The sequence below is a fragment of the Ambystoma mexicanum genome, chromosome 4p (genome assembly GCF_040938575.1).
Source record: "Ambystoma mexicanum isolate Mex_15411 chromosome 4p, UKY_AmexF1_1, whole genome shotgun sequence".
In the NCBI taxonomy this organism is placed as follows: Eukaryota; Metazoa; Chordata; class Amphibia; order Caudata; family Ambystomatidae; genus Ambystoma; species Ambystoma mexicanum.
The window spans coordinates 443,267,896-443,282,505 of record NC_090927.1 but is presented as its reverse complement, the minus strand read 5'-3'; the positions used below and the strand labels follow the sequence as shown (position 1 = coordinate 443,282,505).

Here is a 14,610-nt window from a genome sequence, read left to right as displayed (position 1 = left end):
ATATCTTAAGTTCTGTTGATTTGCTTTGGTATTACTGCTTTCTCTTTCTTCAATTTGTTGTGGTTTGTGAATGAATCTCACTGGACATGGGTTACTTTATCTCAGTTGCCAAAGTAGCCTTGTCTATGCATCTTTGCTTTCCCATTACTTTAGGTTTGAAGCAATGCACTGGATTGCTTTTTACGACGGAGCACTGGTTCCTTTGGCTTGCTCTTGTGTCACTACAAGCTTCTTCTCTTTTCCTGATCTTGGTGGGAATTCTGGCTTGGCGGCCAGCTATGCCTGTATCCTGCTCCCTCTAACTGCCTCTCAAAAAGCCTTTCTTCCCCAATCCACATCTCTCTCTCTCTCGCTCTCTTCTCTCTCTCTCTCTCTCTCTCTCTCTCAAGATGAATGCCTCGATTACTTATCAGTATTCTTCGTTGCGTCTAGTCCGGCTCTTATGATCCACAATATGAAACTTCTTGAAGGTGATCCACCTTCCAACCAGGAATCCCTTCCAGAATGACTTTTTAGTTTTTTACTTCCTCTGTAATAACTAAAGGCAACACCCCCATGTTCCACTTCCTCAGTCCAATACTTAATTTCTTGAATTGTGCCAATCGCAGTAGTTTGGACTGTACAACCAATAACGCACAGACAAGAGTGAGCCTTTAGTACCCTGAATCACACATTCTCCAAGTCAGGACGGCCTGTAGGATGTCATTAGCAAAATGGTGACCAACATGACCCAGTAGGTGAAGCAGATAATGGTGCATAGAGGTAGACAGGGTTGCCTAAGTTGCTTGCCTGTAAATGCCTTGTGTAGAAACTGCTTGGGCCTCCACCAAGGAAGTCGCAAAAAAGTTTCTTGTGGAACAAGTCTGGACACCACCAGGGAGAGGGTTCCCCACCATTGTGGGTAATGAAGGACGATGTCCAGGGACATAAAGAAAGAGCAGATGGCCTTGAGCCAAAACAAGAGATTGCAGTACATGGTAATGTCATTGGGTTTATGACGATGAAAGGAGGAGAACACAGGACGGCCCCCAATTCCCAGTTTCTTTTTATTGAAGTGATGGCTACAAGGAAAACCTATTTCATTGTGGCATCTGCATGAAGTAAGGGCTCAACAGCTGGGCCCCTGGGGAGCTTTGAGTACTTACACAAGGTCCCACAGGGATATAAGGGGTCTTACAGTTGGACGATAACATTTTGAGAAGCCTGGCGATTATGGGATCGTCCTTGTCTCCTTGTCTTCCTTATCACTGGTTTGATGTCGAGAAATGGAGCTGGGAGGAGGGGTCAAACACAATTGGAAAAGCCCCATAAGGAATTGGGGAATGGCAAGGATACTGCACTCCAAGGAGAAAATCTTGCTCCTGTGCAACCAAGATACAAACAAGCCCCAGTGCCCCAAGTAGGACGTTAGGGTGGATTGTGTTCTGGAGCTCTGGATGGTAAGGTTGACATCCCTTGAGAGTCCATACCTTTGATGTCACTCCCTCTGCAGAGCCATATCTCCCATTGATAGCCTTTGCTCAACTGGGGGCCTCCTGCTCCCAGGATCGGAGGGAGGAATCCTGGTAGGAATAGGGGTAAAGCAACAATTAACCGGACCCGGAGGGGGCACCTCCTGACCTAAGACCATGTCTCCGGTAAGACTTGGGCATGACTGTTCCTGATTTCCAGGATACCTGTAGGATCAGAGGAATTGGAGAGAAAGAAAAAAGGAATGCCTCTGAACATGTCACCATCGGGGCCTCCTTAGCCAGGTTCCCTGGGTGAGGGAACCTGGTGCAAAAAAGGGAGAGGAGGTTTTATCCCTTTTGAGTAAAAGTTGTCTAGAACACCCTTAGGGTGGAGGCACACAGAAGGACGTGGCATAGAGCAGGTGTGAAGGAGGCATAGTGACACTGGAGCTGCAGGAAGACATAGAGAGAACAACAGGTGTCTGTACCAATCCACGTTTCTTTTGATCATACACCATTGGTGAATCATGTCCTTGCCAGAAGTAATTGAGGATTTCTCCGGGAAGCAGTATCCCTCCGGTAGGCAAGGAAAGGCCAGAAGAGTGCCCCTTCAAATGAGGCATCTTTGATGACCAGGCAGGTAAGGAGGAGGTCCCTATCCAGTACTCTCCTGAGGGGCTAGGGATGAGTGGTGCACTCCTGTAAAGGAATCAAGGGTCTATACAACATTCTCAATAACAGGAGCTTGCACTGGGAAACAAGGTTGAAACGAAACAGGTTCCTGATACAGTGATCAGGCATGAGGCTCTGTCTGCAAATAAATCCACTTGCGAGTTTGCAAAGACACAGCCAATTTGATGATCCAGTCTTTTGAACTGCCACTTCATTTCGGGTTCTGTCCTGATGATGTCCTCATGCTTGTGACGCATACGACTCACGAATCTGGAGTCTAGAAGCAAAGTTCGTGGGCGTTGACTGGGAGATCGAGGCGATCTCAGCCAGTAACCTCTGTTCTCTCTTGCGGGGAACCTGCAACACCATTACCCCGGTACAGCTCTTAGTCCAGCGCGAATGCCGCCTCCAACATGGGAGCAGCTAAGGAGGCAGCCCTCTGGGATTGTGATCCTAACTGCTGTGCCAAAGGCCCTTGTCAGGTCCTGGAAGATCTCTTGGTGAAGCTCCATCTCCAAGTGAAGGAGCAAGACAAAGCTGAGGATGTCTACTAGAATGTTTACCATCCCTCGGATGTGTATCACTGGTAAAGAGTACAGAAGCTTGTCTACTCAGATACTAAAGGAACTAAACATGTTCCAGTTGTCTCAATCTCTTAATCCATTGCCGTTTGAAGTAAGCCATGCCCGTGCTTTTATCCGTCCTTGTTTGCACTTGTAGCTTTCTGATCCAGGTTTTATCCGTCCTTGTTTGCACTTGTAGCTTTCTGATCCAGGTTTTATCCGTCCTTGTTTGCACTTGTAGCTTTCTGATCCAGGTTTTATCCGTCCTTGTTTGCACTTGTAGCTTTCTGATCCAGGTTTTATCCGTCCTTGTTTGCACTTGTAGCTTTCTGATCCAGGTTTTATCCGTCCTTGTTTGCACTTGTAGCTTTCTGATCCAGGTTTTATCCGTCCTTGTTTGCACTTGTAGCTTTCTGATCCAGGTTTTATCCGTCCTTGTTTGCACTTGTAGCTTTCTGATCCAGGTTTTATCCGTCCTTGTTTGCACTTGCAGCTTTCTGATCCAGGTTTTATCCGTCCTTGTTTGCACTTGTAGCTTTCTGATCCAGGTTTTATCCGTCCTTGTTTGCACTTGCAGCTTTCTGATCCAGGTTTTATCCGTCCTTGTTTGCACTTGTAGCTTTCTGATCCAGGTTTTATCCGTCCTTGTTTGCACTTGCAGCTTTCTGATCCAGGTTTTATCCGTCCTTGTTTGCACTTGTAGCTTTCTGATCCAGGTTTTATCCGTCCTTGTTTGCACTTGTAGCTTTCTGATCCAGGTTTTATCCGTCCTTGTTTGCACTTGTAGCTTTCTGATCCACAGAGCAAAGAATTCAGTTCCATGAACATTACTTGCATAGCTTTCCATTTCGAAGACTTCAGGGCTTCTTGGGCTGTCCATAGCCCTTGCGTGGACATGACCTTAAATAATGTAGCCCGTCCCAGAGCACTGGTATCCATTGGGATTATGACTGAGGCAGGTGGATCAGTCTACTGGCTTTATCTACCATTGAATGAGATGCCTTACTGCCAGGTACAAAGTAAGCCCATCTGCGAAGTGCTGTGCTCTCTGTCGAGGTCTTTCAGCAGAGGTCACAGATGTAGTTGGACCAGTGGTGTGACAAACACATGCGGCCTCCAGGCAATAAATCCACAACTATTTTCTTGCTGTTGCTGCCCCTGCACGTCGGCAGATGCACTCAACCTATGGCCATTTGAAAAATGAACACTGTTGAACCTCAGATCCTGTGATGTAACCAGATGGAATGTGTCTATGTTTAGGAGACAACTTTACTTCTTTAATATGCTGCATGCATTTGACACACTTTTGTTCTGTAGCTTGGGTGAACATCCTGTGGATTAGCCAATCATCGAGGTAAGGAAACATGGTAAAACCCTCCCTGCGGAGCATACCCACCAATGAGCCCAGGGGCCTGGCAATAGCTCTTGCTGCAGGTCTGAGACTGAAGCGTCAGGCACTAACCAGGAGGTGCTGATCCATGATGTTAAAGTATATGCACTGGTAGTCTGGGCACCTCAGGGGTATGTTCAGGAAGGCATCCGCATAGTCGAGGACTGCTAGCCAGCCTCCCTTTGAGATTAGTGAGATGTTCCTCTACAGAATCTCCATTTTGAATTTGATGAACGTGTTAATGTTTTTTAAGTTAATCACTAGCCTAATGCATCCAGTAGCTTTGGAAACCAGGGAAACTATGGAGTAACAACGAATGCCACCTTTGTGTCGGGCTTTGAGCAATTGTGCATTTCCTTTGCAGTTCCATGATGTCTTGCTGGATTCTTGGGCCATGAAGTTGATTGAGTGCTGGCATCAGATAGAAGAGATGAGAACTCAATGTGGTACCCAATCTTAACATGCCCTCTACCTGGTCTCCTTAGAAGTTCTGACCCAGTCAGGACCTCTCTGGCTTTGTGGTTGAACAATTCTTTGGAGGAGAGGGGGAATGCTGACCCCTGTGGTATGCCACAGATCACATACATATCTTAGGAGCAATCATTGTGTATTTCTACTTGGCTGGAGATAACAAATCACTTCTTTTTTCTAATAACATATTTATTAAGTATTTCGTACAATTCAAATAACTATCAAACAAAGGTTTACACAAGAGTAAGGCGGGTGTCCAGTCAATTGGTCGACAGCAAACTGGTCGACTGCAATTTGGTCGACACCATTTGGTCGAATGCCAAATGGTCGAATTTTTTTTTTTTTTTTATATGTGTTTTGTGGGTTTTCGTGTGGGGAAAAAAAAAAAAAAGAAAAAAAGGGGGTTGGGGGGGGACCCCCCAAAAAAAAAACAAAAAAGGGGTAAAAAAAAAAAAAAAAAAAAATTCGACCAAATGGTGTCGACCAGTTGTCCTGTCGACCAAATGTTTTCGACCAATTGACTGGTAACCGTAAGGAGAAAACAGACAGCGTATCATAAAGAAAAGTTCAAATTGAATACAGAATCCCATGACAACAGGACCGCAAGCAATCCAAACGCTAAAGCCTAGCACATTCCTTAAAAGCACAGATGAAGAAAAGCCAATATATGACTGAACAAAGGCCAGTGCTAATATACCGAAACCCACATCAAAGCAGAGGATCTTACGAAACATATCAAGTATAGTAGTGTGTAAACTGTCAGTAGTTGAACTTCGTCCTCTTCCCAAGCCTGCTCCTGTTGGAAGAAGCTATTCTGGGGGTCCGGACCTCGTGGACTGCACCCTGCATTTCATGTGAAGGGGGCCCGCTTTTTTCCCCTTCCTCTTTAAACTCTTTCTGCATATTGTCTTTCAGCTCATCCACGAATAGCTTTGAACCTTGTAAGCAGATCTGGCTGAATGGATCTCGAAAGCATTGGCTAAACAAACCCTTCTGTGTCTTCTGGCCGCTACAGATGTTCCCAAAGTCAGAGCAGCTGAGCAGACCCTATCAAAGGCCAGATGTGATTCGAGTTCTACCTGCTGGTGCATAGTTTCTGTTAAAGAGGCATGTTATTATATGATGTGATAGGTTATTTATAACGCGCTTAATACCCAGAGGTTTCTAAGCGCGGACCCGGGGATCGAACTTGTGTTGCTCCGTGTCATCTTGCTTCCAAGACGAGCACATTGCTGCTGAGCTGTACTGTGTTTTGCATGTTGTGTAAGTGATGGTGCTTAGCAATAGGTGTTCTTTTTCCGTGCTGCATCCACTTTTGTGCCTATGGGCGTCACGCATTGCTGCTCCCCATAGAAGGTCATCTAGCGGGCTAGACAGCAGAGAGTGTACCCGCACTATGGTGGGACACTTGGAGCCAGAGGGTAGATCTTTTCCATGAACTTGGTAAGGGCAATCATTTCCTGTTCGTTCAATATGCACCTGATATTTGGCCCCAAAAGATTTGGTGCTAACGAATGAGGGGGAAACCTCTTTTTGACCACCTCCTTCTGTTGTCTTTTAGCTGTTTTAGTGCTGGGGCCCAGTAGCCCCTGTCTTGCGTACACCATTCCCTATGACACATGCAGAAGGACTTTGTTCCACTTGTTCCTATCCAGGTATTTCCCACTTGGACCCTTCTGGGTTTCTTCTTCAGAAGAGGTGACAGGAATGGTGGAGGAAGAGGAGGAAGTTGGGGGAGCCTGGATGACTAGTTTTGCCTATTCCTCTTCTAGATTTAGATTTGACATCAAAAAGCTCCCCTGGGGTGTTTCACAGATGGTGCTTTTAAGTCTTTCCGAGGAAGGAGACCTATGTTTTATGCTCCTGCCTTGTTTTGGTCTCCTCTTTGGTGAAGAGGATTGAGAGGAATCATGGGAACCAGTGGAGCTTTGTTTTGGGTGCATTTGCTTTTAGGAGCACTTGTGTGGACCCATGCAGTCACAGCTGCTGATAAACATACAAGACAGTGTGGGCAGTATTGCATTTGATAAAGACTGCTGCAGGGTGTACATGCATGTTTTTTTTTAAACTTTTCTTTATTGGCAAGAAGTAGCAGGCAGTATAGAGCATGTTAAGACAGTGACACACATTTCATATTGTAACATGTATAATAAAGGGATAAGTACTACAGAGGGTCAGAGACAAGCTCAGCATAGGTTCAATACAATAGAGGGGTGTATCAATTGGCGGGATCCGCCCCCGGATTAGGAGAAGGAGGGGATGACCGTAGTTCCAAGTCCACCCTACTATTCAGATAACTACAGAATTCTGTCCATATGTGTTTAGGGCGAGCCTTGCTAGGTAGCATGTTGATGTAGTCTTCTTCGGTGGATTGTGTCCAGGTGAGGGCCTTCAGCCACATCTCCAGGGAGGGGGGGGACCTGCGTTTCCAGCATTGGAGGATGCATCTCTTGGCCACACTCGCCGCCACATTCAGAAACTTAGCTACACGTTTCGCCTCAGGCCCCTGCCAGAGCCCAAAGAGAAGAGACATGGGTTCTGGGTCTACGGGGAATCCGACAATTTCAGAGAGGGTTTCAGTCACAGCGCCCCAGAACGGGGCCAATACCGCACAAGACCAGAACATGTGGGCATGGTCCGCCTCATTGGATCTGCATCTTTGGCACAGGTGGGATTGATCACGGGCGAATTTCCCAATTGCATAGGGGGTGTAATAAAGGCGGTTGAGCAGTTTGTATTGGATGCATCTGATTCTAGAATTGAGGGAGACCTTGCGAGTATGTATGCACATCTTGGACCACACATCATCCGAGATGTCCCGTCCCAGGTCGCGGCTCCACGCATCTCGAGCAGTGTGGGGGGGCTCGCTCGCCTGTGCCGTCAGCATCTTATACAGGGAGGATACAATACTCTTGGCCCCAGCAGAGTTGGCTATGTAGCAGACCTCGGGGGACTCAGGGGGTTCGTTCGGGTATGAGGGCCACATGTCCTGGACCGCCGCTCTAATGCGGAAGTATTGTAAAAGCTCGAGTGGGGATCTAGAGTGTCCAGGCCTCCATGTGTCTGGGGTGATAAATCTCCCGTCAGGGAACAGGTCGGAGAGTGATCTATATCCCAGGTCCAACCAGTGGCGTATGAGGAGTTTATCTTGTGTGGGGGTAAGGCCGGGGAACGACCAGAGGGGAAGCCATTTGTAGTACGGAGGGGAGCGAGAGTCAGGTTGCAGGATCTGCCGCCACGCCTTAATCGTGGAGGCCACCGGGTCAGCCGGAGCTTGTGTTCGATATGAATGAAATAGGATCAGGGACATGATATTCACTTCCTCGGTCGCTAATATTTCAAGTTTGACATGCGGGGGGGGGGTCCTGGTGGTGGTACCAATATGTAGCATGCTGGGCCTGGGCTGCCGTCCAGTACCGGGTGAGGTCAGGTGCACAGAAGCCACCCCTCTCATAAGGGAGGGTCATGTGCTGCCACTTCCTGCGCACCGCCCCCGAGTGCCAAAGGAAACGGGCGAACTCAGAGTGCAGGGCCGCGAAGTATTGCCTCCCGGGCCAAAGAGGGACATTGGCGAATACGTACAGAAGTTTAGGGACGATAATCATCTTTATTAGGGACAGTCTCCCTGATAGTGAGAGGGGGAGGTTGCGCCATCTTTCCATCTTGGTGTGAGCGTACTGTGCGGCAGCCCTGTAGTTACTGGACAACAATGAGGATTTTGAGAGAGACACCTGAACCCCTAAATATTTAATACCCTCGGGAGCCCATTTGAGAGGGAATTCGCACACTGGTTGGGAGGTTGTAGGAGTGAGGGGAAAGATTTCAGATTTGGAATAATTTATGGTGAAGCCCGAGAATGTACCGATTTTAATGATTTCCCGCATAATCGAGTCGAGGTGCACTGAGGGGTCCCTGATATACAGGAGCACGTCGTCGGCGTACAATGATATGATTTCGGGAGTATCCCGCAGGCGGATCCCTTTGCGAGCGTGGTTATTTCGGACACTGTCCGCCATGGGCTCGATGGCCATGGCGAATAGCAAGGGGGAGAAGGGGCACCCCTGTCGCGTCCCTCGATGGAGGCGGATGGGAGCCGACAGACGCGAATTCACCAGGACTCTGGCCGATGGGTCAGTGTATAGTAATTTGATGCAGGACATCATATAAGGGCCAATCCCCATCTTCCCCAGAACCGCCCACATATATTGCCACGAGACCATGTCAAACGCTTTTTGGGCGTCCAATGTCACAGCCACCGCGTTCGCTTGGGGGTCGATTCTAGAGATGACATTAAATAGTCGGCGGATATTTAGAGCGGTGGAGCGGGCGGGAACAAATCCGCTCTGGTCAGGGTGGATCAAGTATTTCATGACAGGGAGGAACCTGTTAGCAATGATTTTGGCAAAGATGTTGGTGTCGGTATTAATAAGGGATAGAGGTCTGTAAGAGCCGCACTCATCCGGGGGCTTGCCCGGCTTAGGAAGGACGGTGATGACAGCCTCGCGCAGGGACCGGGGGAGGGTGGATAGACGCAGCGACTCCTCCCAAACCTCATGAAGACGTGGGGCCAAGAGGGCTGCGTGTTCCTGGTAGAACTCGGCTGTCAGGCCATCTGGGCCTGGGGCTTTCCCTTTCGGGAGGGCCGAGATGACAGCAGTGATCTCTTCGAGGGTAAAGGGAGCGTCTAGCTGTTCTTTAGTGGCCAGGGAGATCAGGGACATTGGGATGCGGTCCAGAAGGTCGTCTAACTCTCGCGGGCTGTGCTCTGGTTGGTGGGCATAGAGATTGGCATAGAACCCTGCGAAGGTCTCGAGAATGGGCTGGTCCGCCCAGTGTCGTTCACCCTCGTTATCGATGACACAGTTAATCCGAGTCCTGCCACTCTCGGCCCTGGCGAGGCGGGCAAGGGTGCGGCCCGGTCTCTCTCCTTCGCCGTACTTCCGAGCTATAGTGGGGCGGGAGAGGTATTTTATCTCGCTGTGGGCGAGGTCCTCGAACGAGTCAAGTTCCGTTCTAATTTGTGCCAGTGTAGACGGAGAGGGAGAGGCTGCATATTCGCGCTCCAGTTCCCCAAGCTTGGACTCAGAACGGCGCAGAGAGTTTCTGATGTCCTTCAGGACCCCGGCCTCTCTGGAGATACACATGCCCCTGATGAAAGCTTTAAAGGCCTCCCATCTCACCCCGTCGGTCGTGTCATGGCGTTTGTTGCTGTCAAAAAACAAGGTGATGTCTGCAAGGATGTCGGCCTTAAAGACTATGTCGCGTAATGAGTCAGGTTTGAACCTCCAGTTAGAGTGCGGAGGGGGAGCTGGTTGCATGGAGATGTCTAACGTGATCGGGGAGTGATCGGAGAGTGTGCGAGGGAGAATCTGTGAGCCGAGTGTTTTGCCCATGAGCCCCTCAGAGAGGAGGAAAAGGTCAATCCTGGAGTGACTATCATGGACGGAGGAGTAGAATGTGAACTCTTTCGATGTAGGGTGGAGCGCCCGCCAGGCGTCCACCAGTCCAGCATTGAGCATGTGTGTATGGAGGCGGCGTGCAGACCTAGACGGTGTTCTGGGTGCAACACCGGATCTGTCCAGGTCAGGGTCCAGGATCAAGTTCATGTCTCCCCCCCATATGATGGGAACCCCAACGTAACTGAGGAGGATGTCGAGGATGTGATCGAAAAATTCGGGTGCATCGATGCAAGGGGCATATGTGTTGACCAGTAGGCACTCCGTGTTAGCGAGGTAACAGTGTAGTATCACATATCTACCTTGGGTGTCGATGTGGCTGGTGCGAAGGGAAAACTCCAGGGATTTGTGTATCAAGGTGAGTACGCCTCTGGATTGTGAGGAGAACGCAGTGTAATATTTGTTAGGGCCCCAAGACGGGGCGAGAGAGGACGATAGTTGTGCGAGAGCATGAGTTTCCTGTAAAAAAAGGATCTTGACCCCGTGCCTCTGGACGTAGGCAATGACCCTTCGTGCCTTCGTGTAGTTGCTGAGCCCTCTGATATTCCAAGACATTAGCCTAAGGGCCATCTACCAGGAGTTTAAGGGGGATCCGAGTAGTGCGTGTCAAACACTGTCATGCAAATGCCGGCCACAAGTTCAGTGACCGAATGAATCCTGCCTAAAGCTGCCACTATCTTACCTTTTTTGTTAATATACCCACTCCCAACAACACCACCCCCCTCCCTCACTGCAGTCCCCAACATTGCAGTGGCCAGGAACCCACCCACAGTTACATGGCTGTTGCGCCGCGCCCAACGGGGCTGGATCGATCCCCAAACCAAACAGGGGAACAGGCAGTGAACTAAACAGGCCAAACTCGGCGTTGCAATCGCAGCGGGGGAAGCTGCTGCCGTGAGCCCGATGAAAATAGTTGGACGGTGAAGTCCATATAGTGGCATACAGCGGTAATACAGTTGAATTCTAGGAGGAGACAGCGTGGGAAAAAGCAGTGAGCCAGGGCTGTAGGGATAGGGAGTCTAGGTATAAGTGCAATAACCGTGTTCCGTACAGCTGTGACCCGCATTCCCTATTAAGTTTCCACAGTGAGTTACGGAATTAGGATAGTGAACAAAAAAAATGCAGATACATGGAATTACAAGCATATTACAGATATAGAGCGTGGTAGTAGTGCTACCGTGAATACAGTAACAGGTATATGGTAGGCGGGCTCAGTCCCTATCCGTGGGGTCACCCACAGGGTCAGGGATAAGGATATGGGACTCAATAAATTTCACCGCCTCCTCGGGGACTGTGAAGAAGTAGAGTTTATTGCGGTGGGTGAGCTTCAGCCTGGCGGGAAATAACATGGCATATTCAATTCCCCTCTCCCTCAGCAGTTTTTTAACCCCATTGAATTGCTTGCGTTCCAGTTGAACATTGACGGAGAAGTCTGGAAAGATGCGGATGACCTGGGACTCAAACCTCAGTTCCCCTTTTTCTCGGGCCAGCCGCAGAATGTGGTCCCTGTCTCTGTAACTGAGGACCCTGGCTATAATTGGTCTGGGGAAGTCGCCTGGCCTGGGGCGTGAGGCCAATGAGCGGTGGGCGCGCTCGATAGCGAAGAAGGGGGAGAGTTGGGGATCCCCCAGGAGGTCCCTCAATAAGGCCTCAACTGCGACCTCCATTTTGCCCTTGAGGGCTGCCTCGGGAACCCCCACAATGCGGATGTTATTTCTACGGGATCTAGATTCCAAATCGTCGCACTTTGCCTTGACCTGCTTCATATCCCGCACCAAGTCGGAGACCGTACTCTGGAGCGCATGAACCTCGTCCTCAGCGGCCCCAATTCTGGTCTCGGCCTCTCCCAGTCTGGTACCGTGTTGATCTAGTTTGGTGCGTAGGGAGGCTACGTTGGCGTTGATATCATCCAGTTTCTCATGGAATGACGCAAAGTTTTTGGCCATGGTCTCCATAAGAGATGTAAGGTTAGGCTGAGGGGGGCAGGAGGGAACATCAGAGTCATCGTGGAGAGGGGCGGCCTCTGCCTGGTCTTGTTTAGCTAGGGCTTTGGCGTATTTGTCCATTGCTCCAGCCTTGTTGGCCCCACGTGCCTTGCCGGACATATTGGGGGGGCCCGCTGTGATCCGCAGGGTGTGTGACGCAGATAGTCAGCAATGGGGCCCAGAGGGCTTGTAGAGGGGCGCCGGCCTTCAAACGGCAAAGGGTCAGCGATAGCCAGGAGGGCGGGAGCGAGGTGCGCTCGCCGCAGGTGTGTTGTGGAGTGCCGGACCCGCCCAGAGGGCAAGCAAGGTGTTCACACAGCAGAATAGCCAGGAGGGCCTCAGGCAAGAGGAGCCAGCACAGTCCGGGGCGTCTGGTGTCGTCGGGGCGGAGCGAATAGCCGCACAGCCTGGGCAAATATGAATGGTGGAACGCCCAGAGTCGCACCAGCGTTAGATGAGTGGTCTCGGGTAATCCTGGTGTGTGTGGGGGCCCCTGTCTCTCGTGGAGTGGGGTGAGCGCAGCCCAAGGATGAGACAGTCTAATGGGTGTTTGAGGAGGCCAGCAGTGGAGGGCAGCGCAGGCAAGGGCGCTGCGATTGTCTGCACTGCCTGGGAAGGTGAGGGCGGTGGAGCGCCCGGAGTCGCACCAGTGACAGAGGAGTGGTCCCAGAGGATCCTGATATGGGTGGGGGGCACTGTCCCGCGTGGAGCGGGATGAGCGCAGCCCGAGGATGAGGCAGTCCAATGGGCGTTTTCAGAGGCCAGTAGTGGAAGGCAGCGCAGGCAGGGGCGTCTGGCATACCCAGGGCGCAGCGATTGTATGCACAGCCAGGGGAGGTGAGAGTGTGGAGCGCCCAGAGTCGCGTTAGCGGCAGATGAGAGGTCCCAGGGGATCCCAGTCCGAGTGCGGGCCACTGCCTCCCGTGGAATGGGATGAGCGCAGCCCGAGGATGAGGCAGTCAAAAGTGGGCGTGCTGTGCAGCGATCCGCACCCCCAGTCCCCTCACCTTGGAATAATGTGGACCGAAGTGTAGATGGTAGTCCGGGTGAAAGCGGGCCTCCAGGCGAGGGGCGGAGCGGGCCCCAGTCAGCCGCAGGAGCTCGGCCACAGGGAGGCCCGGCACCGCCACCCAGCAAAGGCGCCCCGCAGGGCCAGCGATGTCAGCAGCGGAGTCCTCCAGGAAGGAACGTCGGGTGACCGGCGCCGCGGGGGGCCGCTCCAGCAGCCCCCGCAATGATGCAGAGTGGGTCCGCCCGCCTCCGCGGCCGCCCAACAGCGAGAGCGGGCCGGCGAGGGACACCGCGCCAGCCGGTCCCAGGTCTAGTCGCGCTCCTCACGGGGAGAGCGGGGCGCGAAGGGCAGCGCCACCCGCCCGCGCGCACCAGCGAAGGTAGGCGGGAGGCGGGGAAGAGGGAACCTCAGAGCCCCGAACGGACGCCCATCCCGCAGGCGGATGAAAGCGTCGGGCAGACAAGCAGCGCCAAGGAGCGATCTCCCGCGAGGCACAGGGGGGATGGGCTGTGGAGGGATCACGCGGCCCAGGAGGCCCCAGTCGGTGGCGGAGCGGCCATCAAGCTCCGGTTTCGCCCCAAAACAGGTTCAGCTGAAGCCGGGGCGCTGGGCAGCACAATGGTGGGGGTTCCAACTTCAGGATAGCAGTAGAACCGCTGATTCAGGCGGATTTGCAAAAGACGGGCCACGGAGCTCCAGTACTAAGCAGCCATCTTGCTGGCTGCTCAACAGCGCCCCCCGTGTACATGCATGTTGAGGTGCAATGTGTCTGTGAGAGCTGAGCATATGCTTGCATGCCAGTGCCATGTAGCCGCGTGAACTTTTGGACCCAGGTGATTATTATTATTATGTATTACTTGTATACTGTGCCACATGCCCATGGCCCTGAGGGGACACACAAAAAACACTAACAAACAAACAGGCAGTCAGAGCGAAAAGGCAGGGATAAGAGGGATAAGTAGAGTATCATCCCATTTTGTTAGTGCTGTTGTCGGCAGTCCTTGTTTCTTGGTTTCTTCTTGGAGGTAGGGTGCCCTACTCACCTTGCTACAACCATGGCCCTTGATTGCAGCCTGAGGTTTTCAGAGAATGCAGGAGGGACATTGAATGTTTACCTCACACCTCGCTGAAATTCCAGCAGTGAGAACCTATATGTATTCTTAGCAGGGTTGAAAGAGACCACCAAACCTTTTAGGCCCATCCACTGAGTGCCATTTAGTTGGGTAATAATGACACAAATTATTACAGAGATAAAATGCAGGTGAGCCGAATGTTTCAGACCGCTGATGTAGTCTAATGGGCTCATCCTACAGGGTCACAAATGTGTTAAATATGAGCGGGGAATATTGACCCCTCAGGTGTGAGAAAACAGTGTATCATGAAGCAAAGTTCCAAATCGAATACAGAATCACATGATAATAGCAGGATTGAGGGGTAAGGGATGGCAATGCGCTCAGCACCAAAAAACAAAAACAATCTAGCGTAGGTAAATAAAACCGCACATGGTGGGTATTGGTGTTGTAGCTTCCGATTCCAAAGCAGGCCACATTGGCATGAAGCAATATATATCTCTATAAATCGAGCGACAGTCGAATTCTCGGGATCAATCC

The 14,610-nt window shown here is 51.1% G+C and overlaps 1 protein-coding gene across 2 annotated transcripts in view; it reads left to right on the top strand.

Moving 5' to 3' along the window:
* Positions 1-14,610, top strand: part of GREB1 (growth regulating estrogen receptor binding 1) — a 627,979-nt gene that overhangs the window by 135,349 nt on the left and 478,020 nt on the right. The window lies entirely within an intron of this gene.